The sequence below is a fragment of the Buteo buteo genome, chromosome 24, assembly GCF_964188355.1.
Source record: "Buteo buteo chromosome 24, bButBut1.hap1.1, whole genome shotgun sequence".
Classification (NCBI taxonomy): domain Eukaryota; kingdom Metazoa; phylum Chordata; class Aves; order Accipitriformes; family Accipitridae; genus Buteo; species Buteo buteo.
The window spans coordinates 20,073,139-20,088,585 of record NC_134194.1 but is presented as its reverse complement, the minus strand read 5'-3'; the positions used below and the strand labels follow the sequence as shown (position 1 = coordinate 20,088,585).

At 51.5% G+C, this 15,447-nt stretch overlaps 1 protein-coding gene across 4 annotated transcripts in view; it reads left to right on the top strand.

Annotated features, from left to right (window-relative positions):
• The first annotated feature begins 12,857 nt into the window (after nt 1-12,857).
• SIL1 (SIL1 nucleotide exchange factor) overlaps nt 12,858-15,447 on the top strand; it is a 100,246-nt gene continuing 97,656 nt past the window's right edge. For 2 of the 4 annotated variants that reach the window (XM_075056649.1, XM_075056652.1), the window contains exon 1: nt 14,036-14,402. The gene's annotated coding sequence lies outside the window, so the exon portion shown is untranslated. Of the gene's footprint in view, nt 12,908-14,035; nt 14,403-15,447 lie in introns of those variants that run through there. The other 2 variants (XM_075056651.1, XM_075056653.1) reach the window with 2 other exon arrangements.

Sequence of the window (15,447 nt, the reverse complement as noted above, 5' to 3'; positions counted from 1 at the left end):
CCAGGAAACTCTTGTCCTTCACTAGGTTCATCACTAGCTGGGAAAGCACCTAACACTTTCCACCACTCAGCACCACCCTCTCTCCCTGCATGCAGCCATGGCTGTCCTGTGCAGAACAAGCCCAGTGCTTCCTGGGACGAGGCAGGACAGGCTGCGTCGGAGAGTAGCATCCCCCATCTCATGGCCTGCATGAGCATCCCCACATCCAGGAAGAATAGCTGCCCACCTTGGGCTGTGAAAAGACCAAGAAGCATTTGAAGAAGACAGAGGTGGAGTGGATGATTGCCTGAGGCAAGAGACAGCTCCAGCTGAGCATCGGTGGCATCCCCAAGCTCTGAGAGCCTAAGCTACAGGAGGAGCATAGGGGAGGGATCCCAGCCTTTCCCAAAAGGCCTTGAAATGTCTCAGTGGAGCATAAAGCCCCAGTGAAAATCTTCCTTTGAATGGATCCCAAGTGAGAGAGGTTATAGCTACACTGCTGTGCCTGGGCAGGAGCACCGAGCTGGTGTTAAGGCATCCAACAGAGGTTGGGAAAGGTGTAGATGTGTCTCTCTCCCAGCGAGGGACTTGGCAGGACTACAACTTTTCTTCTGCTTGTTTCAGGGCAGGGGTTTTTGCTGTTGGCAGCTCACAGCTGCTTCTGAGCTGACTCTTCCTACCTCATGTGTCTGAAGTGCAGTATCAGGGGTAAGAAGAAAGCCAGCTCACCTGCGCTCTGGTTCCCGTTAGCTGGCACTTGATTTCATTTTTTCCAGCTTCACAAATCCTGTGTTTCCTGTACTGGTTCTCCATACCCCTACATGCGCATCTCAGCATTGAGGTCAGTGTGGATGTTCACAGCAAAGTTGATCTTGCTGAACTCTTCATCTTCAGTCTGGGAAGAAAAGTACCTTTACTGCTTGGATATGGCCCTTGGAACCAGAGGTCCTTCCACAGCAGCTCATGACACAGGTGGCACTGTGTCCTTCCATGCTGAGAAGAAAAATTAGCCCTCAGCACCCAAGGAGAGACACAAGTCAGATTCTTCAACCTGAAAGAAACTGCTTTTGTAGCCAGATAAATGTTCTAGAAAGAGAAATATTAAGTGAATGAATCATTTTCACTCTCTCAAAGCAAGAATAGGGACTTTTCTATTTGAGACAAATGTTCTTTTAGCCCCTGGCTTGTTAAACTGAGGTGCTTCTGCGCTTTCTATCCATCTGAACGAGCGCCACGCATTTCATCCGACTCCGCAGAGGGGACCCTGCAATTTCCACTCCCAGCTGTCATCACAAGATGGCATTGCAGACTTAAAAGCTGAGCCGGCTCTGCTAATGCTTGGAGATCTTTTCCAGACCCGGGGGCGTCCAACCCCAGAGGAAGCTGTGGACTTAACCCTGCCTGCTGAGCTCCTCCACCAGGTCTCAGCCCCCGACGCTTGCTTTTAATCACGTCCCTTTAATGTCAAGGCTGTGCTTTAAGCACACGGCATGCAGAATGAAAAGCTGCAGCCGTTACTCCTGTAACCTGTGAGCCATCTAATTGCACTGATTTAAGCTAGTTATAGTTTTGACAGTTAATGGCATGCAGAGCACTTTAATCTTGACCTGCAACCCCTCCGGCTCTTCCAGGGCCTCCTCTGCCCCCGAGGAGACACTGCTAATCAGACCAAACAGTGAAGTAGTTTAAGACATGGCTAAAGGGAGCCAAGGGCAAATCATGAGCGAAATACACCCAACTCATTTTGCTGCAAAGCACTGTCAAATTTAGAACTGTCTTTTGTTTGCCCAAGAGTGATTTGGGAGAGCAATGATAAGTCTTTTAATAATTTACAGCTTTAAAACAATAACAAAAAGAGAAAAATCACTCTTCTTAGCTATGATTTAAAAAAATAAAGCTTATTTTGAGTTAGATGCACAAAGCCCTGCTGTGGTGCGCTATCCCCTCTGTGTCTCCCCTGCTACCTCTGCTCTCGTGGGGGTGCTGCCTGCCCACCCGTGGCATGACCCACAGCCAATGGCCACAGCTCCGCTTGGCCCCACTGGTGAGGAACCTCCAGCCCCACATGCTGCCCCATCACCTCTGGAGAGGGCATCAGCAATGGTGTTGGCTCATATGGGACTGTGCTCCCCTTCAGCCCTTGTTGCTGCCATCACAGCAGGCAATGCTTTGCCTAGATCAGACTACCATAGCTGTGCTTACTTGCTGGGTAGGTTCTGTTTGCCAAGGGTTATATGCAGCTTGGATCAGCCCCAAAGGGCCAACAGCCCTTAATGGCCCTGACCAGCCTCACCTGACACCACTATACCCATGGGACAGGAGCCCCATTTAAGCTCAGCCCTGGAGCTTTACTCCTTCTATGAGTGATGCTGCAGGAATTCCTGGCTCTAGCTCTGTCTCCGGCCCTGCTCCTAGATAGACCCTCAGACATATGTTGTAGCTATGTCTCTGGCTCTATTTTCTAGATGAACTTTGGACCCATGTTGTAGCTATGCTTCCAGCCTTGTCCTTGGCTCATCTCCTCTTGCTCCTGAGTGGGCTCTGGACCTGGCTCATCGCAAGCCGTACCTGGGACTGCCGGTGGACCCTGTAACCAGCACCTGGCTGAGCTCAGACCTAGTGGGACTCTGCCTGCTGGTGAGGATGATATCTCTGCTGGGGTTATCTTGGCTCTGCTTCCCCTAGGGAGCAGCTGGACCTTCCTGCTCCCTGCTAGGCCCATCATCTTGTTACAAGAGCATAAGTACAAAGCTTGTTAATCTCTACACTGACCCTGCTCCTCTGTGGATCTTCCTGGGTCCCAGTGGGAGGGAGCTGTCCTGCTATGGTATTCAGTAGCTGTATCAGGAGACAAAGACGCAGGGCTGGGTTAATGTGAGGCTTGCTGTGCTCCAGGCTTTATCCACCAGTTGCTCCCTGCAAGAAGCAGCCATGATCTAACTGCACCCTCTTCCCTGGCCAAGGGCCCTGCAGCCTCCCACCAGGGCTTAGTATTTTCTGTCTTGATAGATTGGTGGCTGTGCTGTCTCCTGGGGTGACAGCTCTCCCCGGCACAGCTGCCCTCGGGTGGCAGTGGGGTGAGATCTGTTGCTGAGCCCTCTCTGAGGCTGTAGCTGGATGCATCCCTCTGGGCAGCACAGGGAAATGCTGGTCAGGCTGTTCCCTTCACTGCGGAGCTAGAGAGCAATCTCCCTTGGCCCAGAGGAAAGAGCAATCAAAAAATGTTATGTAAACCAAAATCAGCCTGCTGGAGGGGTGGATGCACTGGCACCAAGTGCAGTGCCACTCTGCCTCTGGCTGGGCAAGAGCATGCCCTGCCTGCTGGGAGAGCCCTGCCTCCCCTCCCTGCCTGCAGCCCCTCTCCCAGCTACCCTCCCTCCAGGCCTGCATGGGTTTCATCTTGCTGCCAGAGCCTGAGTCTTTTTGTTGTTCAAAATGTACTTGGGCAGCACGAGGAGCCTGTGTGGTTCCCCTCTGTTCTCAGCTGAAACTGCTGCAGAGCAATTTCTATTTCCCTTTTGTCTCCAGCAGAGCCCTGGAGCTCTGCTGCCTTTCTCTTGCCTCCTTCCTGTGCTCCTGCTGAGCTCCTCCCTGGCTGAGTCTCCTTCCCTGGTGTCCCCTTCCCCTTCCAGCTTCTATTCAAAACCCTTTTTTTTTTTTTTTTTTTTTTTTTTTTTTTTTTTGCTTCTCTCCCTCCTTCAGTGCTCCCATCCAGAAGACAGACTGCAAACTCTCTGTTACTCGGTGCCGTTCATCTAACAGACCCTGAGCAACTTTCTCAGCATGATAAATGTGATCTCCTAATCCTATGGAGGGGAATCCTTGGGATGCAAGCCATGTCTGGGATCTCCCACAGATCCCACGGCATCATGCTGCAGGGTCTATCTTGGTTGCAAGCATACAAATGGTAAAGTGTCTCTGAGCACGGGCATCACAACTTGCTCTGCTCCTCCAGACCTTTTTCATCTTAGGAATTTACACATGCAGCAAGACTAACCAAAGCAGATTTTCCTCTTTCAGTGGTCCACCAGCTCCCTCTCCAGCAAGGAAGAAGCTCAGCGGGGCAAGCAGCTGGGTATGGGATTAAGTATGTGGAGGAGAGCTGGAGGTGGGCTTGCATGGCACCAACCTGAGCATGCAAGTGGGCTGTTCTTGATCTCTAATTACTCTAAATCGCACTATGATAATAAAACCCAGTTACTCTGCCATTTTGCTGGTGCTGGTTTAAATCTGTGAAGTCTTGTAAAGCCTGACTTGAGCCCCAGGGGATTTTAGCGAGTGCTGGCACCGGGAGCAGGGTGGTGTAAGCATGGCCCATGTATCCTGGGGTCGAGTGGTGGGTAGAGATGAGAGGACACGCCAAGAAAAGCACCAGCCCAGCATTTTAGAGTAGAGCTAAGTAGAAACAGCTTATTCCATTAAAAAAAAAAAAAGGAAAAAAATCAGTCTTAATTAGGACAGAAACCCCCAGATAGGCTTTTTCTTTAAAAAAGCCTAAAAATACCATTTTTGCTTTGATTTAAAAACTATTTTTGCTCTTCAGACTGTAAGATAAAACACATTTGAATTGATGATGCATTTCACAACAAAATATATTCCTTTTCATCTTGAAAATGCTGAAATGGGTTGTTTCAAAATTTTCAACATTTACCCCCCTTTTTTAAAAACTGAAATTTTTAATTTAGCTGAAATGTCTTTTTTTGAAAGGAAACTCTTGATTACATTTTTTTTTTCCCCCAACAGCTTTAATTAGAATTAACAATTACAGCTGATTCTTAGCTGAGTGATAAACAGCTGGACTGAATCCACTCTGCAGCCCTCCCTGCTCTGGGACTTCCAAACAAGCTCCAGCACTAGCAGGAGATTAGCCCTCCACAACATTTTAGCCTTGTCTAGTCACTGGAATTTATTTTTCTTTCTTTTCTCCCCACTCTTTCTCCTCTGAGGGTTAGTTTTTACTACTGCAGCATCTCTAACAGTCAGGGAACTTCACAGTGAGTTGAGATCGCATTGATTTCTCAAGGAAGAAGCTGCATACTAATTTTTCCTATTTTTCTCCCATGAGGAAAGCAGGTAACAGCTTCAGGAAGGCAGCTGGGTTTGTAGATATTATGTTCACCTGCCAGATGACAGGAAAGTCTGAGGTCTGGGGGACCATCATGGGAAAGGAGACCTTGGCTGGTCTGATGCAATGTCTGAAGGTGAAGCTAGTGTTGCTGGTAAAGCGAAGCATGTGGGATTAAAGCAGAAAGGGTTAAGCCTGAGAAAAGCATTAGGTGAGGATCAGGGGATGGATCAATCCATGGTCCAGCCAAGAAAAAGGCCAGGAAGGGCATCCTCCTTAAACCAGGCCCTCCATCAGGCAGAGGGGAACCCTTGCTTGTCATGCACAGGGTGATGCTTGCTGTAGGCAGCAGCTCAGGGCTCCCAGCGCAACGGATTGTTCTGGGCAGCTTTGAATCCATTGCTGGATCCACCCAAGCTGCTGTGTCTGCTGCCTCGATGCCTCCGCAGCAAAACCCACCCATTAGCTGGAGGGTTTCCGGGCTTGTGACCTCCCTGGAGGGCCCAGTGACCAGCAGAAAGGTGCTGTAGAGAATCCCAATGGCTTTTCAGGCTGGAGCCCAAGTCAAGCTTTCTCAGATGGTATCCTAAAAATGTCCAGGGCCTTTTACCCCATGGTGTGGGGCTGGGGGCTCAGCTGCTGTCCTGGCAGTGCTTCCCTCTGTGTCCAGGATGATTCTCACATACCCCAACTCTTTGGGGCAAGGGAAGGAATGCTGCAGCGGTGTGAACAGAGAAAGAAGGGCATGGAGGTGGAGGGGAAGGGAAGATATTACGCTGCTCTGAAAACCCCTAAAACCTCTGTTTCAGGCACCCAGGCAGGTTTGTCCAGCCTTTGCAGGCAACCTCCAGAAAGTCAACAGTCACTGGGGCATCCTCCTTGGACGAAACCAATATCCCCGGTGCCCATCGCAGCTCTCCTGCTGCCGGATCCAGTCCTCTTCATCGCTGCTCATCTCATCCCTGCGTTGGCTTGTTGCTGTTAAGGGCTGGTCTCTTCTCCCTGGAGACAAGGCCATGGCTTCAGCCTGTTCCACCTTGCTGCTCCTACTCCCCTGCCAAGCAGTTATTACCATCTTGGATGATCTTGAGATGGTATTGAGAGGGAGGTTTCTGTATAGAAGTCTCCCTGTGATTAATGGATTAAGATATTTTGTGAAAATTAAAGCCTTTCTTCATACTTCACACTTTTAGCTCTTCAGCTGTTGCTTTTTCCCTTTTACTTCTGTACAGAAATCCCCATGGGCTCTGCTTGCCCCATCTCTTTTGCCGATGTTTTCTCCCCATGGTGATGTGGAGATGTGGCCGGCAGTACCCACTTCTCTTTGCCACTCACTTTTCCCAAAAGCTTCACCCTGCTGAGCCCCTGGCAGACCCTGCTGCTCCCGGGCCAGTGGTTGCAGAGAGGAGGGTGCTGCAAGCACAGCTTATTTGTATATGAACCCAACCCAGGAGAGGGGCCGTAAATGCCTCCTTATTTCCATATTTATCATTTCAGTTCAGATGGATGAGGAATCTGATGGAAAGTTTAGGTGAAACAGAGGAAATGAAAAAGCATCGGTAAGTGGCAGCTCAGCCGAGACACTGGCAGCCTTGAGGGTTTCCAGCAGCAAAAAGGCTTTCAATTACCATGCTGCGCTGCTGCTCGATAACATCTTCATTTCCCCAGCTGTGCTGCTGGGATGGATGGGGCAGCAGGTCCCTGCTGTGGAGCACCCCATGCCTTGCCATCGTGTGACCCCAGCCGTTTTCCCAAAGACTGCAACCTGGTTGTTACAGCGATATGAACCCGAGACCCTAAAAAAAAAGCACATTTGGTCTTGTTGGTGTTTTACAGGTCTGTTTTCTTCCTGGATGCTGGCAGGTACCATGAGCAGCAGCAGAATGTGGGTGCTGAGGCACAATAAATATCTCCAGGTAACGAGCATCGCAGTCATCCGCGCCATGCTGGAAAGGAGCCACAAAGGCTTTGCTGGACAACTTCAGAGCACCCAGTGCTGGGCGTTGGTGATGGATGATGATTTAAAGCCCATTTTTGCAGGGAATAATGGGTCACAACAGTCTCCTCTCCTTTAAGTGTGCGACACCACTGAGATTTATGGTCTCCTTGTTTCCACCTTATGGGAAGTATTTTACTACTAATCATCCCTGTGCTTGCTCCTGAACCCGCATGTGCTGCGGTGTGGGGATGCTTCAAATGTGGTGAAGAGGAGGTGGCAGGGCAGGATGTGGCTCCCAGGGGAGGCAGTCGGAGCAGCAGGGATGGGTGCTTCCTGGGAGCTTTCCAAGGATCTGAAACCTTCAGCCCTGGGACAGACTGTCTGCCCACGGGCCAAGGGAGCCTGGCTCAGCCTGGGCTGCCCTGCCGGGGATAACCAGGACTGCATGTCTGTGCCTAGGGCCTGTGTGTTCCTGGGGAGGAGGTGGAGGATGGAGCTGCCCTGTTGCTGCCTGCACGGTCCCCCTCCGGCACCCCAGGCCAGTGAATTTATTCTTACCTAAATCCCTGCTTGGACACCTGGAAAGGCTCCTGCTCTGGTCACTAGAGGTGACTACTTCTAGAAAGTCCCTGCTGCCCTCACAGTCACAGCTGAGCTGGTGGCACTAAAAACTTGATGTTCCCTTCACACCAGTTATGTATCCGCCAGGTCCCTCTGCTCTTGCTACGGGCTTTATTCTCCTTTTTGCTTCTAAATCATTTGTGCATGGCTTCCTAGGAAAGTGGCTTTGAATTGATCACTGTTGCAGCCTTATCTAATTTAATCCAAACCTGATATCAAACGGAAGAGAGCAAGGGAAGCCCGGTGGGAAGCCTGTGTGCGGCAAACCGCTTGGATGTGATGAAAAGTGTCATTAATAACCTGTAATGAAATGCTGGAGTCATCTGGCATTGCCGGGCTCTTGAAATGAAGCAGAGCCTGCCCTCACTCCCCTGGCTGAAGCCGCCAGGCTCCTACGAGGGCCGAGCCATCCTGCGGATACATTCCAGAGGGAGAAGAGTTGTCACGGACTGACACCCGCCAGGATCCCAACCCCGAGCTGTGCCGCCGCCGTGCTGGCAGCAGCTCACCCAGAAACCCTCATGCTTTGCACCCTAGCCCCACTGGCAGAGTCTCCCCACAAGCAGGGATGGCTCATTGCATCCCATTTACTGCTCCAATGCCTCCAAGGAATTGATGGCAAAAGCCCTTGGATAAGTCTCTTTCTTTTTTTTTTTGATGGTGAATGAAATAGTATTTGGGCTGGTGGTGATGAGAAGCTGCAAGTGGGACCCATCTGATCCTTATGGCAATTCAGAGAGGCTGATGCTGACGTGGCAGAACTGGTCCTGTAAAAGCCCCTGTGTCCCAGCACACAAAATGGGTGAGAAAAAGCATTTTTTAAAAGCAGGTGGTGTAACCCTGCAGCTGCAATGCCACCTCGTCTCAAGCCCAGGGTTCACTTCTGTCCTCTCTGGATGCATATGCACTGCAAAAATCATCTGCTCTGAACTCAGGCTGGGTCTTGACTCACTTTTTGAGTTGTAAAGGTGTGTTTCTTCATCTCAGGGTGGAAAGTGGCTGCTGCCAGCTCTCTAGCAGTGGCGAGGCCGGCCGGGGCGGGCTGGGAGGTGGTGAAACATGGCAGCAGAGCTGCAGGTTGTTAAACAACTATACCCGCTGGAGACTGAATTTCATCTAATCTGTTGGAGCTACAGCATGATAGAAAAGGCTGAGGGGAAGGGAAGGCTGGAGGGGAAAAGTGTTTCTGATGACAGCCTTGGTAGGACTCTCTTCACAGTGACTGTCTGGCCACAAATCCATCTATTTTGGTGCAAGCATGGAGTGCAAAGCCTGGACCTGCCACCTGGAAACTCAACCTAATAAGTCTCCTGCAGCCTGTGGAGTTTGCTTATTACCTGGGAGAATGACACGTTTCATGCTACTGTCCTGGCGTCCTCCTGGGGGGAAAGGGCAATCAAACCCTCTTGGTGACAGCAGCTTGATGCAGAAGCCCTGTGAACGAGGCAGGGTGATGAATGAGAGCACCAGCATGGGGGGACCGAAAGGTCCCCAGTGCCTGTCAGCTGCCTGCAGCTGCATTAGAACAGCATCTCATGGCTTTCCTCTGGGTCTTCCCCCAACGAAAACTACTTGCAGGTACTTCAGGATGAAAAAAACACCAAAACCTAAGAGTTAACCAGTGAAGGACAGCGCTGTGTGGCTTCATAGCGATGGCACATTGTTATTGATTTTGCTTTTGGACTTAAATTGTATGTCTGATTATGAGTCTGGGGGTATTTGGCATGAGCCAGGTAATTCCATTTCTGACCAAATTCGGAATGCATTGCCACAGCTGAGCTGCTGGAGAAGCTGGACAGTCCCAAGGAGGGGAGGTGGCTCCAGCTGAGCATGTGGTGGTCCCGGGCACAAACTCACATGCCTTTTCCTGAAGAAAATCTGAATTTCTGATGGCCCAAAAGTTGCCCTGGGGCCCTTAGCACCATCTCTGCAGCGACTGCCCATCTTGCCTCCAGCTCCTGCCCAGGAAGCAGCAATCCTTGAAATCAAGTAATTAGGGCCAGTAGCAAAGGCAAGGAGAAATTTTATTGATTTTATCATGACAGTGAATCACACCGTGGTGTCAATCTATTGACCTGGACTTGTGCTGATCAAGGGCAAGTTTTGTATCATCCTGCCTAAGGGGGGACCAAGCTTTCCCTGCTGCTTCACTGCTGCTTAGGCATAGGACTGGCCCAACATTTCCGGACCATTAGCCTAGTTCACTGTTAAACTTGTGGAGCTGTTGACATCAGTGCTGTTTGGCAGGGAATAACCCATTTCTGCAGCCGCAGCTTTTCTGATTTCCTCTTTTGAACAGCCCGGCACTACTGATATGGGAAGAACAAGGCACCTGTGGCAGGTATTTGGGGATGCCAGTGGCTCTGGGCTTGCAGGCAGCCTGTGGGAGCTGGGCAGCAGTGCCTGGTGGTCTCTGCCTGGGAGAGGGGAGCGGGCAGGACCTGGCGCATGCCTGGGCAGGATGCTCTGCCCAGAGGGAGCAGCCCCGAATCCCACCCCGTGCTTAAAGCTGAGCTGCTTTGAGCAAAGGTTGCCTCTAAAAGAAGGTATTTAAACACAAGGAATCAATTGCATTAAGTGCAAATTCATCTGTTGATGCTGCTGTACGCGGGCAGAGCAGCCGTTTACTATGGTGTGTGATGCTGCGGGGATCAGCTGCTCTGCGCTCATTAATGCTCTGGGCCACTAACGATGCCCAGAAGTGGCTGCAAACAAAGACAACTGAAGTCTGATGGATTAATGCTGCCTCCCACCAATACAGCCCGCAATCCATCAATTACCTATCTGCTTAGTCCTTTTCTCCATCCTTTTACAATCTAAATAGCACATTTTATAGTCGCTGCTAAGTGATGTGATCAACATCAATTACCTACTAAAAGAGAATCAAGTCTTGATTTAAAATTAAGTGCTGCATTTTGCCATGTTCTTTATATGTAGCCAACAGAATAATTGCAGTGACATAAAAACTAATTACACAACTCCACAATTAGGCCTCCCTCCTAGTGCTGTGATTGTCTTTAAGTACATTGATGAAAAATTACTCCCAGCCCTAAATTACTCTCTCACACCCATCTTCTCCAATACCTTTGGAAAAAAACCTCCACCCCATCAGATCAAACAGAAGAATTCAAAATGCAGAAGATAATACATGCAGAGCGTGTTTTCTGATCTCTTTGATGTGTGAGCAGTTTCAGACGGCGGGATTAGGCTGGCATCGCCCGAGGATGCAGCGGTGCTCCTCTCTGTGACGATGGACCAAGCATCTCAGCAAGACTTCCCAAACTGCCTGGGGCTGTCACGGGGCCATGAGGCTGGCAGGCTGGCACCCTGCGGCATCGCCATTAGGCTGTGGCTGGGGAGAAACTCCCCTTCCCTGCACCCCAGCCGATGTTTGGCTCTTGGGCTGCAAGCAGAGGAGAGGCCAGCCCTGCCTGACTGCTGGCCTTGGGTTTTACTGCTGCTCCTGCTGTGCCTGAAAGAGGGGGCTCACCATGGCTTTGGAGAGATGGCTGATCATCCTGTTAGTGCTGTTCCACCTGGCAGAAACAAGGGGAAAAGCTGGATCCAGCTTGCCTGTCCCACTGGAGAGACCGTGGCAGGGTTTGGGCAGAGATGGATGGATGAGCCCAGTCCTGAGCTGGTGGCAATGCTGCTCCCAGAGCCCCAAAGGGAGAAGAAGGAAGAGGCTGGAGTACGGCGGTGCTTTCACACATCCAAAGGCCAAGAGTTGCATCTTGCCAGAAATCACGTAGCTGCCTGAAAAATCACAAACCCTAATAAAAATCATAAACCTCAATAAATCTTTTGAGCACTCTGATGGGCTCTGTGGGTTTTGATTCCAGATTCTGATTTTGAGGTGTTTACATCCAACCTGGAAAGACTGAAAACATTTCATTTACTGGGAATGAAAGCGGAGATTTGCTTACGATCAATCTCTGGCTGCCAGGATCTTTGTGGGTGCCGGTGGCAAAGCACGGCACATGTGTGAGCAGAGCTGTGGGGACACTGGCCCAGGGGACAAAGTGGGCATGCAGCTTCCTGCTGGTCCCCTTATACCGTGCCATTCTGTCGGTCGTCACTTGCTGTCGCTGAGCATCCTTTGCTGGATAATTAAGCATTGCAGGTTTAATTTTGGGGCTGGCAGGGTGTTTTTGGCTGCTGCCTGGTGCACGGTGGAGCCCATGGGCATCCTCGTGCACCAGCTGCTCCTCAGCCACAGCCCACCCCAGCCCTTGCCGAGCAGGAGGGTTGCGTAGCTCACGGCTGTGGCTTTTCCGTCATTTCTGAATGCCATCGCTCAGTCACCAGCCAGGAGAGGGGTGGGAAAAGCTTTGGCACCCAATTTTAATCAGCACGGTGCTGTGAGCAAACGAGGCAGAAGGGACGGACCCACGGGCCCATGCCTGCAGCAGCCTGGCAGTCCCCGTGTCTTCCAGTCTGACTTTCTCACCTCTCCTTCAGTGCGGTCCCGGGGACGTTAGGTGCCAAGGCTGTGAACTAACACCCTTGTATTTACCTGAAACTTCACTACCTCCCTCCGAAGGTGTGAAAAACGTAGAGGTGCTGAAGCAGCCAGCTGCAGGGAAGCTGTGATGTGTAAGGACAACAACATCTCGTGAACCTTGCACATACCACCCCCTCCTTCCTCACCGCCCACCTGGTGTGGGGGACAGGGGGAGCTCGGGATGCCCCAGGCACAGGCCGGCCAAGGCTGGAGCAGGCTGCCTGGCCACTGGGCAATGGCGGGCAATGGCGGGCAATGGCGGGCAATGGCGATCCTCGGGGCGCCAGGCGAGCCCGAGGGATGACGCACGATAAGCGAAGGTCCTGGTGGCTCGGAGTCCACAGGCAGACAGCTGCGGTGTTAAGGCCACCCCGAAAGAAAGCAGGGGTTACTGGGCAAAAGCCGTTTATTTTTACCCCTTTTTCCCTAAAACCGATACGGAAAGGCGACCGCCAGTCAGTCAGTCAGTCAGTCAGCCAGCCCCTCCCTCAGGGTGACGGGATTTCTTCAGGGCCTGGCACGGCCTCGCCGGGGCTGGTGTCCGCTGTCAGGAACAGGCCGTTTGCCCACGCCTAGGGCGTCTCTCCGGGGCGCGGTTCGCCCCGCTGCCGCTTCGCCCCGGCCGCCCCCGGGGCCGCCGGCCCCAGCCCGGGACACGGACCGGCCCCGCTCGCTGCGAAGGCGGCGGCCCCCGCCTCGCGGGGGGGGCGGGGCCACGGCGGGGGGGCGGGGCCGCCGCATCGGCCAGCGCGGATTGGGCGGGGGCGGGGGCCGAGCGGAGCGTGCGCAGTGCGGAGCGGTGAGTGGTGGCGGGCGGGGGGAGCGGTGGCTGAGGCGGGAGGGCGCCGGCCCGGCCCGGCCCGGCCCGGCACGGCACGGCACCCCCCCCGGCCCGGGCCGCTGCTGGGTGCCGGGGCACCGGGTCGTACACGGGCCCTGCGGGTCCTGCGCCGCCGCCGCCTTCCGCGCCGGAGCGTGTCCTGCCGGTGCCTTCGTTCGAGGGGAGCCGGCGGCGAGGCCTTGCCGGGGCGGGGGGTTGCCCGCCGCCCTGGTTTCCCGCCGAGGGACACCCCCCTCTCCCCCGTCCGCCGCCCAGGCTGTGAGGGCGCAGGGCCCGGAGAGCTGCCTCTGGGGTGCAGTAACGGCGTTTGTCCTGAACCCGGGGAGGTTCGGCCGGCCTTGGGCAGGGCTGGGGAGTGAGGGCAGCTGCCTGGGCTGTCGTGTTCTAGAAGTGACGGAAAATCAGGGCCCTGTGGCGGGCACCTGCCCGCAAAGTGCAGGGCAGGAGGCCTGGGCTGGAAGGATCCCTTACGCCGAAGGGCTTTAATTACAAATTCAGCGAAACGGGAGCAGTTTGGGCTCTGCTTTGAACACGAGGACTGGCTGGGTGACCTCAGGCCCCCTTTGCACCTGGGCAGTTGTGGAATAAAAGTGTCCTGGTACTGCCGGTGTAGCTTTGGGCCATTAAAATGGATTTTGCTTCAGGGTATGCACTCGGTAATACCAGGCCTGAATTTTAAAACTGTTTAATTATTTTGGTACAAGCTTGCATATGGCTCTTGCTGGAGAGCTAGTGAAATTACATGTTGCACAAAGCCAGGCAGTGAAAACTGAGCAAATGGGATTTTGTATATAAACACTATTTGGAATATTGCCTTAAAATGTTTAACTTAAGTGGTTGACTAACACTCGCATTAGAAGTAATCTTTGACAAATAATCAACACTACCCGCCTCTCAAGATGGCCTGGGTTTACACTAACAAGTTCTGTAGACGCAATTTCTTAGGGGCAAGTTATTTATTTTACAGTGTTTTGCTGATAGAACTAACCTAGTACAAATATGGCTTAGAGGCAGAAAGTATGACTTCACTGATACTGTTTAATTTGCTTGCCAAAGGAGTATAATCTGCACAGGCATTTCTGTTGGTAGAGCTGTCTGCGCGAGGAGGCTGCTCCAGCATACAGCTGTGGTAGGAAACCTTTTAAGTGCAGATAAGTCTCTATGGTGTTAGAAGCCAATGACACACCCTGTCATTTACCGAACACGCTACTGCAGTGTTTTTGCTCTGTGCGGTCCTTTTGAATTCATTTGCGCTCTGGGAGTAGAATTGTTAAGGGATGGACTACTTTTTTTTTTTTTTCTTTTCTCCTCTCTTTTCTTTCCCCCAACCCTGCCTGAAAATGACCAGCCTGGACCATGTTGGTATTTTTTAGCAGCCTCCAAGGCATTTCTATAGTGGAAGCATCTGCAATCTTGCCACAGAAACTTTAATGTAGAAGTGCAGCTAACAGAGGTGAGAGCAGTGTCTGCAAGTTCCCAGGGTCTGCCATCTGTGACCACGTATTTACTGAATTTGAAGGGATACAAATATGTTCCTTTTAAAGAAATAAGCTGGAAACTGGCAATTCCTAATGCGTTGTCAGAACAGCCCTTGAATCCACAATGCTGTGCCCTAAAGCAACACAAGACCAGTGCTGGTGCTACCACTGCCACTTTCTCCTTTTTTACAGTTGAGAATTTCTTTAGCCTGAGCAATAAAACACCTGAAAAACTCTCCAGCACTCTCAAACCATCTCTCTGTCTGGTCTTGGCAGGGAAATGGAAGACTACTTAAATACAGATGTGGTCAAGCTGGGCAGATGTGGTTGAAAGCATGTCAGCTATACCCTGAGAATTTGCAAGGCAGTGGATTATTTGGATAAATTTAGGTATAATAGTTAACCTTTCTATGTGCTAATCCTCTCTGCAACTGACTCTCTCTGTGGCTTTTATAACTCACCTCAGCTGTCTTACCACTCAGCTTTCCCCTCTGAGAAATAATGTTCAACTTGCACTCGTGAAGTAGGTGAATCAGCTTTAATGAAGATTTGTTGAGCCCTTTGTTGATAAGTTCCCTATAAAGCTAGTTACTATTTTTTATTAACACACAGATATTCTTAGCATCTGAAGTGAAAAATGACATAACACTGGGGATCTTCTGGGAAATAGCCCCGTGAAAGGAGACCGCGTGTGCTAACAAAGACTTTGTCAAATCACTTCTGGCTGCGGTTCATGAGGCAGCTTGCTTCTAAAGCTGTGAGTCAAAGAAAAAACCAAACCCCCAAATCCTCTTGAGTCACTGGGAAATCTTAAATGTTCCTGGAAGTTAAGCCCTGCTTTTGCATAAGATTTCTAGGTCTTGCCCCCTTGCCGTATTTCTTGCAGAGCCTGCAGTCGGGGTTTGGTGCAGCTGCGCGTGTATGGCATCAGCTGCGCAGGCACAGCTGCTGTCGCCTGATTTGAAGCACCTTGTTTCAGTGATTTCAATTGCTTTCAGCAATTACTGCCTCAAATTATTC